The sequence below is a fragment of the Coenobita brevimanus genome, chromosome 23 (genome assembly GCF_032717465.1).
Source record: "Coenobita brevimanus isolate Jiangsu-jjx chromosome 23, ASM3271746v2, whole genome shotgun sequence".
Taxonomy (NCBI): Eukaryota; Metazoa; Arthropoda; class Malacostraca; order Decapoda; family Coenobitidae; genus Coenobita; species Coenobita brevimanus.
The window spans coordinates 74,940,863-74,949,297 of NC_136976.1; positions in this window are offsets into that span (position 1 = coordinate 74,940,863).

The following is an 8,435-nucleotide window of genomic DNA, read 5'->3' on the forward strand; positions in this document are numbered from 1 at the left end:
TAATCCCCTCAGTTCAAGAAGATCTACAGTACCTAATCTGAATGAAATTGTCCAACAGCAGTAGGATTACTAAGAAAAGTTGTCTTTAAGGTACATGGGTTAAGGGCAGTTGTTTCTAATCCTCAGTTCAAGAGGTATTTTTGAAGCCAAATAAAAGTATCCAGCGCTGTCAGAATACAAGGAAAAGATGCCACTTAGGTTAGAAATTACTAACACATATGATGTTCAAGAAAATAGATGTACGAGTAGAAAGAAGTACACAGCAGATGGTGGTAATCTGATCTGGTAAATTAGAACTGATGATTAAATGTTGTTGTTCTTATTAGCTCATTCTTATATATGTCAGGACCAACTGCCTAGCCCCGGTCTCCTATGCTCCTCATGGGGCAACGTAGGATTGGTTGATGGATGGATGGATTATATATTTTCAAAGTATGATGTGTTTAGCATGGTTGCTATCCCGTCTTATAGTGGGAAAAATTATTGGGATGATAAGATAAAGGTTGGACAGATGCTGTGAGATGATCACTTATGATTCTTGTCACTGTAACTTAGGCTCATGAGCATGTGGCAAGTTATCCACCCATTGGCCTAGAATACAAGGTCACTGCATCATCCAGGTTGTTACATTTACCTTACTGAGGTATTATTGATGGTGAAGCAACATGATTTAGACTGATTCTTAACCCTTTGAATGAAGAAAAATCCCTCAACTGAACTTGAAAATGTATTACAGCAGTAAAAGGATTAATTTAGGTAGTTTTAACCCATCGTCAAAAATTTTCCCAGTTGAACCGAATCACCAGTAACAAGAGTCAGTGCATCTACAACAGGGAGGAGATAAAACTAAGACTGCAACAGTAAAGGATTTAGCTACATGTCAGATTCTGATAATTTCTGCACCTGTATTGTGTTCACTGTGTGCTCTGAAGGGTTACACAGCATATCTTAGCAGCTATTCACTTCTGCCTCTTGTTGTATACATACAACAGGAAGTCCTTGTTTTAAGTCACCTTTTTTCCTGTTAGTTTTTTTGTATGAAGTCTATAGTATATGATAGGAAAATTCATTATTTACCCTTTTAGTGTGAATATTTTTTGTTTAGTACTCTATTCCATATTCTTGCTATCTCCATGTATTTTTTTAAATGGAGAGATTTGAGGTAGACCTAATTAATCCTTTCATTACTAGGGCACTCCCATAAGCTAATATAATGTCTGGTAGAAGCAAGAATAAAATGTACAAAGATGTAACCATATTGAATGGGTTAATGTTTCAGTGCAACCTATATTTCTGATCTGCCAGTTCCCCCAATTACAGTAACTGTACATATTTTTTGGATAAAATTTTCATATTTTGGAGGCCTTGACTTACTTTGAGGACTGCCTGTACTGTTATGATGCTAATTTAGGGAAGAGTTTTATTACTAAATGTAAGCTGAATCAAAATGCTGCTGGAGTGTCAAAATATCCTGCAAGAAACTAGTCTGTGTGCCCCACCAGCAAGTGTTGAGGCCATGTTGTGAATGTAAGTTAGTTTTAATTATTGTATTATCAAGGGCCATATTCTAGGTAGCACAGTAGGCCTCATAGCACCTCTTCCTCACTTATTTAGTTTACTTATACATTTTCATCCTCTCGTACATTACTGAGGCAAGCTGTCAGTACTGAAAATTTATACCATAAAATCATAAAAGGGAATATCTGTGTATTAGTAGTAGTACCAACAGTAGTACTGTACAGTAGTGGTAATTGTTGTTCTAGCCCCACATTCATCCAATTGTGAATCCAGTGGACTTTATGCTGAAGTCAGCCCTTTCATGCAGTCACAGTCCTCTTTTGGAGGGATAGGGAGGGAGCTGAGAAATGTTTGTATAACTGTGCGGCTTCACCATTCAGTCATATATGTGCCACTACATGAAGGTATACCTCATCAACACCAGAATTTCATTGTAAAATAGACAACTAGTCACTAAGAAAAAATTGTTACAAAGTTTCCTGTGCCACATAGAATACAGTGGTAAGTGTCATCGGGCTGTGTTCTTGTGGGTCTTGGAATCTCTCTGACATCTCATCTATACCAGTTTAATTCTGCCTGTGGTCACATAGAGACACTGCAGGATAAAAAACTGGGTGAAAAAATCTGGAGAATGAATGTGAGGGATAGGGAACCAGTAGGTACACCTAAGATGCTTGGGATGAGGTCCTGCAAAATGGTCTCAGGGTTAAGGGATTGAATAGAGATGCATGGAGACCTGCCATCAGGGGAACAAAACTAACACTTGCAAGCATGTAGAAAACCTTTCAAAATATGACATGCAAATATTCTTTAGTACTGAATTCAATTTACTATACAAATTATGTTATATTAAAAGGATATGAATTGCATGCAAGAGAATATTAGGGCATAATGTGCAGAATTAATTACTAAAGTCCTATCCATACGAGCGGGCAGTGCCCAACTGGCAAACATTGTTACCAAATCACTTTCCACACAACGCTGTACTTTTAGCTTTAAGTGTTCTGCATTGGTTCTTACTGTAACTCATCTTGTAGTACTGCACTCAGTTTTACCAGCACCTACTCAGGCCGCTGCCTGACTTCGACTGCCCAACCGCTGCCTGGTCTGCCGTGTGGACAGCGAAGCAGGTGTGACCGGTGGTGGCCACAGCCCGCCGGGAACTGCTCGATCTGGTAACACTGCTAAAGAAGTGGGTGATATATGCTCAGTGGGCAGTGCCCTGGCAGGCACTGCCGCTCACGTGGACAAGGCATAAGGGTTAGAGGTGCTTGAGTCTTTAAAGTTATATGTCAATATGGCCCACCATCTTGGTTCAGGGACTGGCAGCCTGTTTTGTTTTATATTCAGTTCTTTATTAACATTTTTTACAATATCATGTTTTGGACAATAGCACTGGTGTGAAAATATATTTTATTTATTTTTTAGAGCTTTAGAAGTACATCCAAGTACTATTTAACAGCATGTGGCTTTATCTGAACCAAGATGACTTTCATTATAATTGTATACTGTACAGTGCGTAATATATCTGTGAATGACTATGAATAAAAAGTATGGTTGTATAAATGCTGAGTACAATATTAATTACTGCAGTTAGAATCCTCCACCATCCACTCATTGATTGGAATGCCACCTTCAAGAGTGACAAGTCAAATGGTTCCCTGAACACCAGGAAAACATTTATTGTGCTGGGTGGTAACCATGTATGGTAACCAACAAATGGACATTTGCTGGCCTAATGGGTTCAGTCACTCTGATTAGATGTGGTTAATGTACACAAGGAAAGTTTGGGTTTCTTGGTCATGTAAAGCCACTCAAGGGAAAGTAACTAATTATCTTGCCTTAAAGGGTCCATAACCAGATGCCTTAATCCCAGAAGGGGTAGCCACAAATAAATCATCTTCATTTTGCCCTGTCTTCATCCATCAGAGTACTTCTCTCCAGCTCACATCCTCACTCATACCCCTCCACCCTATGCATCCTGCTAATTCTCTGTCTCTCTCCCATTCCCTTCCCATCCACGTCATGGACATACACTCTTCTTGTCAGTCTCTCATTCTCCATTCTTTCTGCCTGGCCTCATCATCTAAAGGTCTGTCTGTCTATCTGTCTATTGCCAGACGCCTTAATCCCTTATATGTGGTGGCCACAAACAATCGCCTCCACGTCACCCTGTCCCCTGCCATTTCACTGCCCTGCTCTCAATTCACACACCCCTCTCTCATATACCTCTCCATTCCATCCCTCCATCTCATCCTTGGCCTTCCCCTCCCTCCCTTCCCCTCCACCTCACTCACATACACTCTCCTCATCAATCTCTCACTCTCCATCCTTTCCACATGGCCAAACCACCTCAGTGTGTTTCTCCTAATGCTTCCTATCACATCCACACCACAACACTCCTTCACATCCTCATTTGTCAGTCTATCTCTCCATGTGAGAGACAGACTGACAAATGAGGAGAGAGACAGACTGACAAATGAGGATGTATTTTCCTAATGCTTTCCAGCAAATCTGCATCAGCATTACAGTGCTCCTTCATTTCATCTATATGTTTGCCTCTCTATGGAACTCCTCTCTCTCTTGATTTGTGTCTCTCCAACAGAATCCAAGCTTCATTTCTATAAATTAGAAAGAGCTGAGAATCGGTGGTGGGTGGTGGCGACCATCATCCACTCAAGATGTAGTGCTGCCTACTTCTTCCTTAGCCTTTATCATTTTTTTTCTGTGCCTGCCCTCCTCCCTTCCTATTTCTCCCATGTTTCCTGTCACTTATTGCTTTTCTTTCCTTTGCAGGTGGCTTTATATTGAGTGACAAGCCAAATGGTATCCTGTAAGCCAAGAAACCATTTACAACGCTGGGTGGTAACCAAATAACCAAACCATACGTGCTCCTTATGTGTAAACAAGTGGGTTGGTGGAGGTTAGTGCCCCTCCCCATAAAAGAAATATCTCAAAGTCAAACGGCCACCCCTTGCGGGATTGTGGCGTCTGGCAATAGATAGATAGAATGAGAATCCTCATACAGTTCTGCAATGCATTGACTTCTTTTACTTCATGCTCACTTCCTTATTTCATTTCACTGCACATGGGGTACTGTTAAAAGGAATAATATTTAAATTATATGGGTGATTATTAAACTAAGCCTCTTAAGGTGGGGATGCCTGGATTATTGTGACCTATGGAGTAATGAAAGATTAACAAATAAAAGGATTTGTGGAGTGTGGTGTACAGGTTCATGTGAGAAAAGACTAAGGGATACTCTGAGATGATTCAGTCATGCAGAGTGAATGAAGGGTGAGAGACTGTATGAAAGTGAGGTGGATGGAAAGAGGAGGAGAGGGAGTCCAAGAAACAGATGGAGAAAAGGTTTGAAAATACATATGGGAGAGTGCCAAACTGAGCAGGAACAAAAAATGCCTGGAGATATTAGGTCCAGGCCACCCATTACAAGATATCTCATCAGGCAACAGATAGAGACAGATGCACCTACAAAAGAGTGCAGCATTTGTGACTTTGAACCCAGAGAACACCAGCAAATGTAAAGGGTTATTTTGTGTGTCCGTATGGAAGAAAGACAAACTCAACAGGAGAGCGCAGGGGTTTTTACTGATGTGGCATTAGAGGTACTTGCTGATAACACAGTATCAGTTTCAAGGTATTTCATTGTGGCAGACTGTAGCCCACGGTAAAATGGTCATGCCGCTGAGCTTTTAAAATTCATCATTTTTCACAAGCTCTCAGTTATTTGTACGCTTCATGTTTACTTCGAGCATTTTGTCTCATAATTTAGATTCTTCAACAGTATGTTCTATCTATCTATCTATTGCCAGACACCTCAATCCCGTATGGGGTGGCCACAAACAAATCGCCTCCACGTCACCCTGTTCCCCGCCATTTCACTGCCCTGCTCCCAACTCACACATCCCTCTCTCATATACCTCTCCACCCCATTTCTCCATCTCATCCTCGGCCTCCCCCTTCCTCTCCCCCCCTCCACCTCACTCACATACACTATCCTCGTCAGTCTCTCGCCCTCCATTCTCTCCACATGGCCAAACCACCTCAGTCACAGTGTTTCTCCTAACGCTTCCTTATTCCTATCACATCCACATCCACACCACAACGCTTCTTTATATCATCATTTGTCAGCCTGTCTCTCCATGTGACTCCACAGGCTTCTCTTAAATAACAGTGTGTTAATGATACATATATTCACCTTTATAGAACGAGTGAAGGAACTATGAAATATACATTAATATTCAGTTTCTGTTAACATACATCTAGGAGAATTTGAACTTCCGCATCTGCATTATTCAGATTAATTTTATTAATTCCACTTGGAATTAATAAATTGATTGAAGACGTTCGGTAACTAAGCGACGTAAATAAAGATGTTTGGTTCTGTAGTTAGTGGTTACGGTGGCGTAAAGCCAATGTTGTGGGAGTTTTTAAGATATGAGCTAGTGGTACAGTGTAGCCGTCTTGTTTAAAATGATACAGTATTGTGAAATGAATACGCCTGTGAGTTATTAAATGAATCCACCAACATGGAATTCTGCCCGTGAATAGTAGAACAGAGTAAAACATGAACAGGAAGGCAACATCTGTTAAGTGTACCGTAGAGCGGGTATTTAACTTGATTTTTAAACCATTGTGCACGTAAGCTCTGGAATTATTGTATAGATTATGGTTAGTTTTATTATTTTCTGTCAGAACTGAGAGAGGAATCTTTTTAGACTCGTCATTCTAGTACCATAATATTGATTTTGTTTAATTACCGTATTTAGGATCCTTACCACAATAAATGACATAAAATATATGAGGTATTTAATACTTATACTGTTTTTGGAAACCATTATTAGCATTATCCAAATTCACTTCCTCACACTAGTCTTACCTAATGAAATACAGTACAGTACTCATTTTCTAACATCTCTTCATTTGTAAAAACCATAACATGATAAATACTAAGGCACCTCTTTTTCAGTATGGACCAAACTTTCATCTGAGTACCCAGTGAAATGAGCCATACGTCCTTTCACAGATCATTCAAGCCGCCATCACCACTGCATTGGTAAATTGGTGAAGAAATTAACTGTATGGTAGTGGTCTGACTTACTTGTCCTTAGATGGTGAGAGGGAAAGTGCTGATTCCACAATGAAGTGATGACAGATGGAACAGAGGACCTGGGAGTATGTAGGACTATGTTTGAACAGGTACAGTAAATCAGTACATAGCTATATTGGTACTCTTTTTTTACTCTGCATGACCAAAAATTGCTATCTCTCCATCTTAAATGCGTAGTTGTCATCATCATCATCTCATCCTGTGTTGCTCCATGAGGAGCATAGGAGCCTGAGGCTAGGCAAGTTGGTCCTGACATTTAAGATGAGAGTGACCAGCCTCACTTATCCCTGACTGGCATTACATGAGCAATAAACCCCAACCATCCCTTGGTTATAAACCTGCACAGACTTCATCTGGTTTGAAGGCCTCAGTTACCCACTAAACTACCAGGCATCATAATTTGGCTATATGGTTACCACCCAATGCTGTAAATAAATTCCTGGTGTACAGGAAACCATTTGGCTTGTCGCTCAGTGTAGAGTCACCTATAGACAGAAGGAAGAGGAAAGAATGAAGGAAAGAGTGACAGAAGAGGAAGGCAGGAAAGAAGGAAGGGAGAAAAGGGCAGTCACCCAAAAGTAGCACTACATCAAGTGAGTGGATGGTAAGTGCCCCCACCTATTAGGTTGTAACAATAGATTTTTGCAAATCACTACCCACCTATACTTGTCTTACTCTGCTTGGGCTAAAATTAGCATCTATCCATCTTGAGTAGTAAGTTGAATATGTGGCTGGTCACAGAGAAGTGTTACTGTACAGGAGTGATGTACACCAGTAGCATAGTCCTTACATGAATTAAGCCACAAAAGGTTGAAAATCTTGGCCATGTTAAGCTAAAAGAACTATAACACCATGTTTTAACCTTTCAGCTATGGTGTGCTTCTGTGAACTTAATAAAATTGTCCATCTGAAGCTGGAATATAATGTAATGTTCATTATTCTAGGCCACAGCTAATATTACAGTATAGTAGTCTTTAATACGTTTGGTTCCCTGTGCTCGTCTACAACATAATTTATCTGATGTTAGAAGGATAAAATGGTGAGAAGGTTAGTTCCATCTGATGTTAGAGGGAATAAATTGCTTAAGTAATTTCTATCTGATATTAGAAGGAATAAAATGCTGAAGTAATTTCCATCTAAAGTAAAAGGAATAAAGTACTGAGAAGGTCATTTTCATCTGCTGCTAGACGGAATACTGAGAAGGTCATTTGCATCTGACATTAGGAATAAAAGGCTAAGAAGGTAATTTCCATATGATGAAATAAAACGTTGAGTACATTTTCATATGATATTGGAATGGAATGCTAAGGTCATTTTCAGCCAAAGAGTTAACCCCATCTCAGTGAGGATGTACTTTGTTCTCACTAAAGAGATAATTTTATTGAAGCTACAACTCAAAATTGATGTGGCATTGGGTAGTAGATAGGTGACCTGAAAAATCAGTGGAGTGGACTTTTTAAAAATTCATGAGTGAGGGTTAGAGACAGAGGGGGAGACCAAGAATGAGGAGGATGGTGGGATGATGTTTATGAAGGAAGAGGATGTGAGGTGGAAAGAGGGCACCCCAGCGCCTGAAAGCGGAGGCCAGACTGACAAGCCTGGCTGCCTTCTCAGAGAAATAATGAACTTTAACTTTTTCTGCTAATTTCCCTGTCATTGATTTATCCCTGTGAACCCTGGCATATCTTTTTCATTTTATTCTTCCATCCCCTGACAATCTTAATCACCTGAGATGTGACATCTATACTGAAAAAGTTTAAATATAGCCTTCATAAACTCTTTCAGT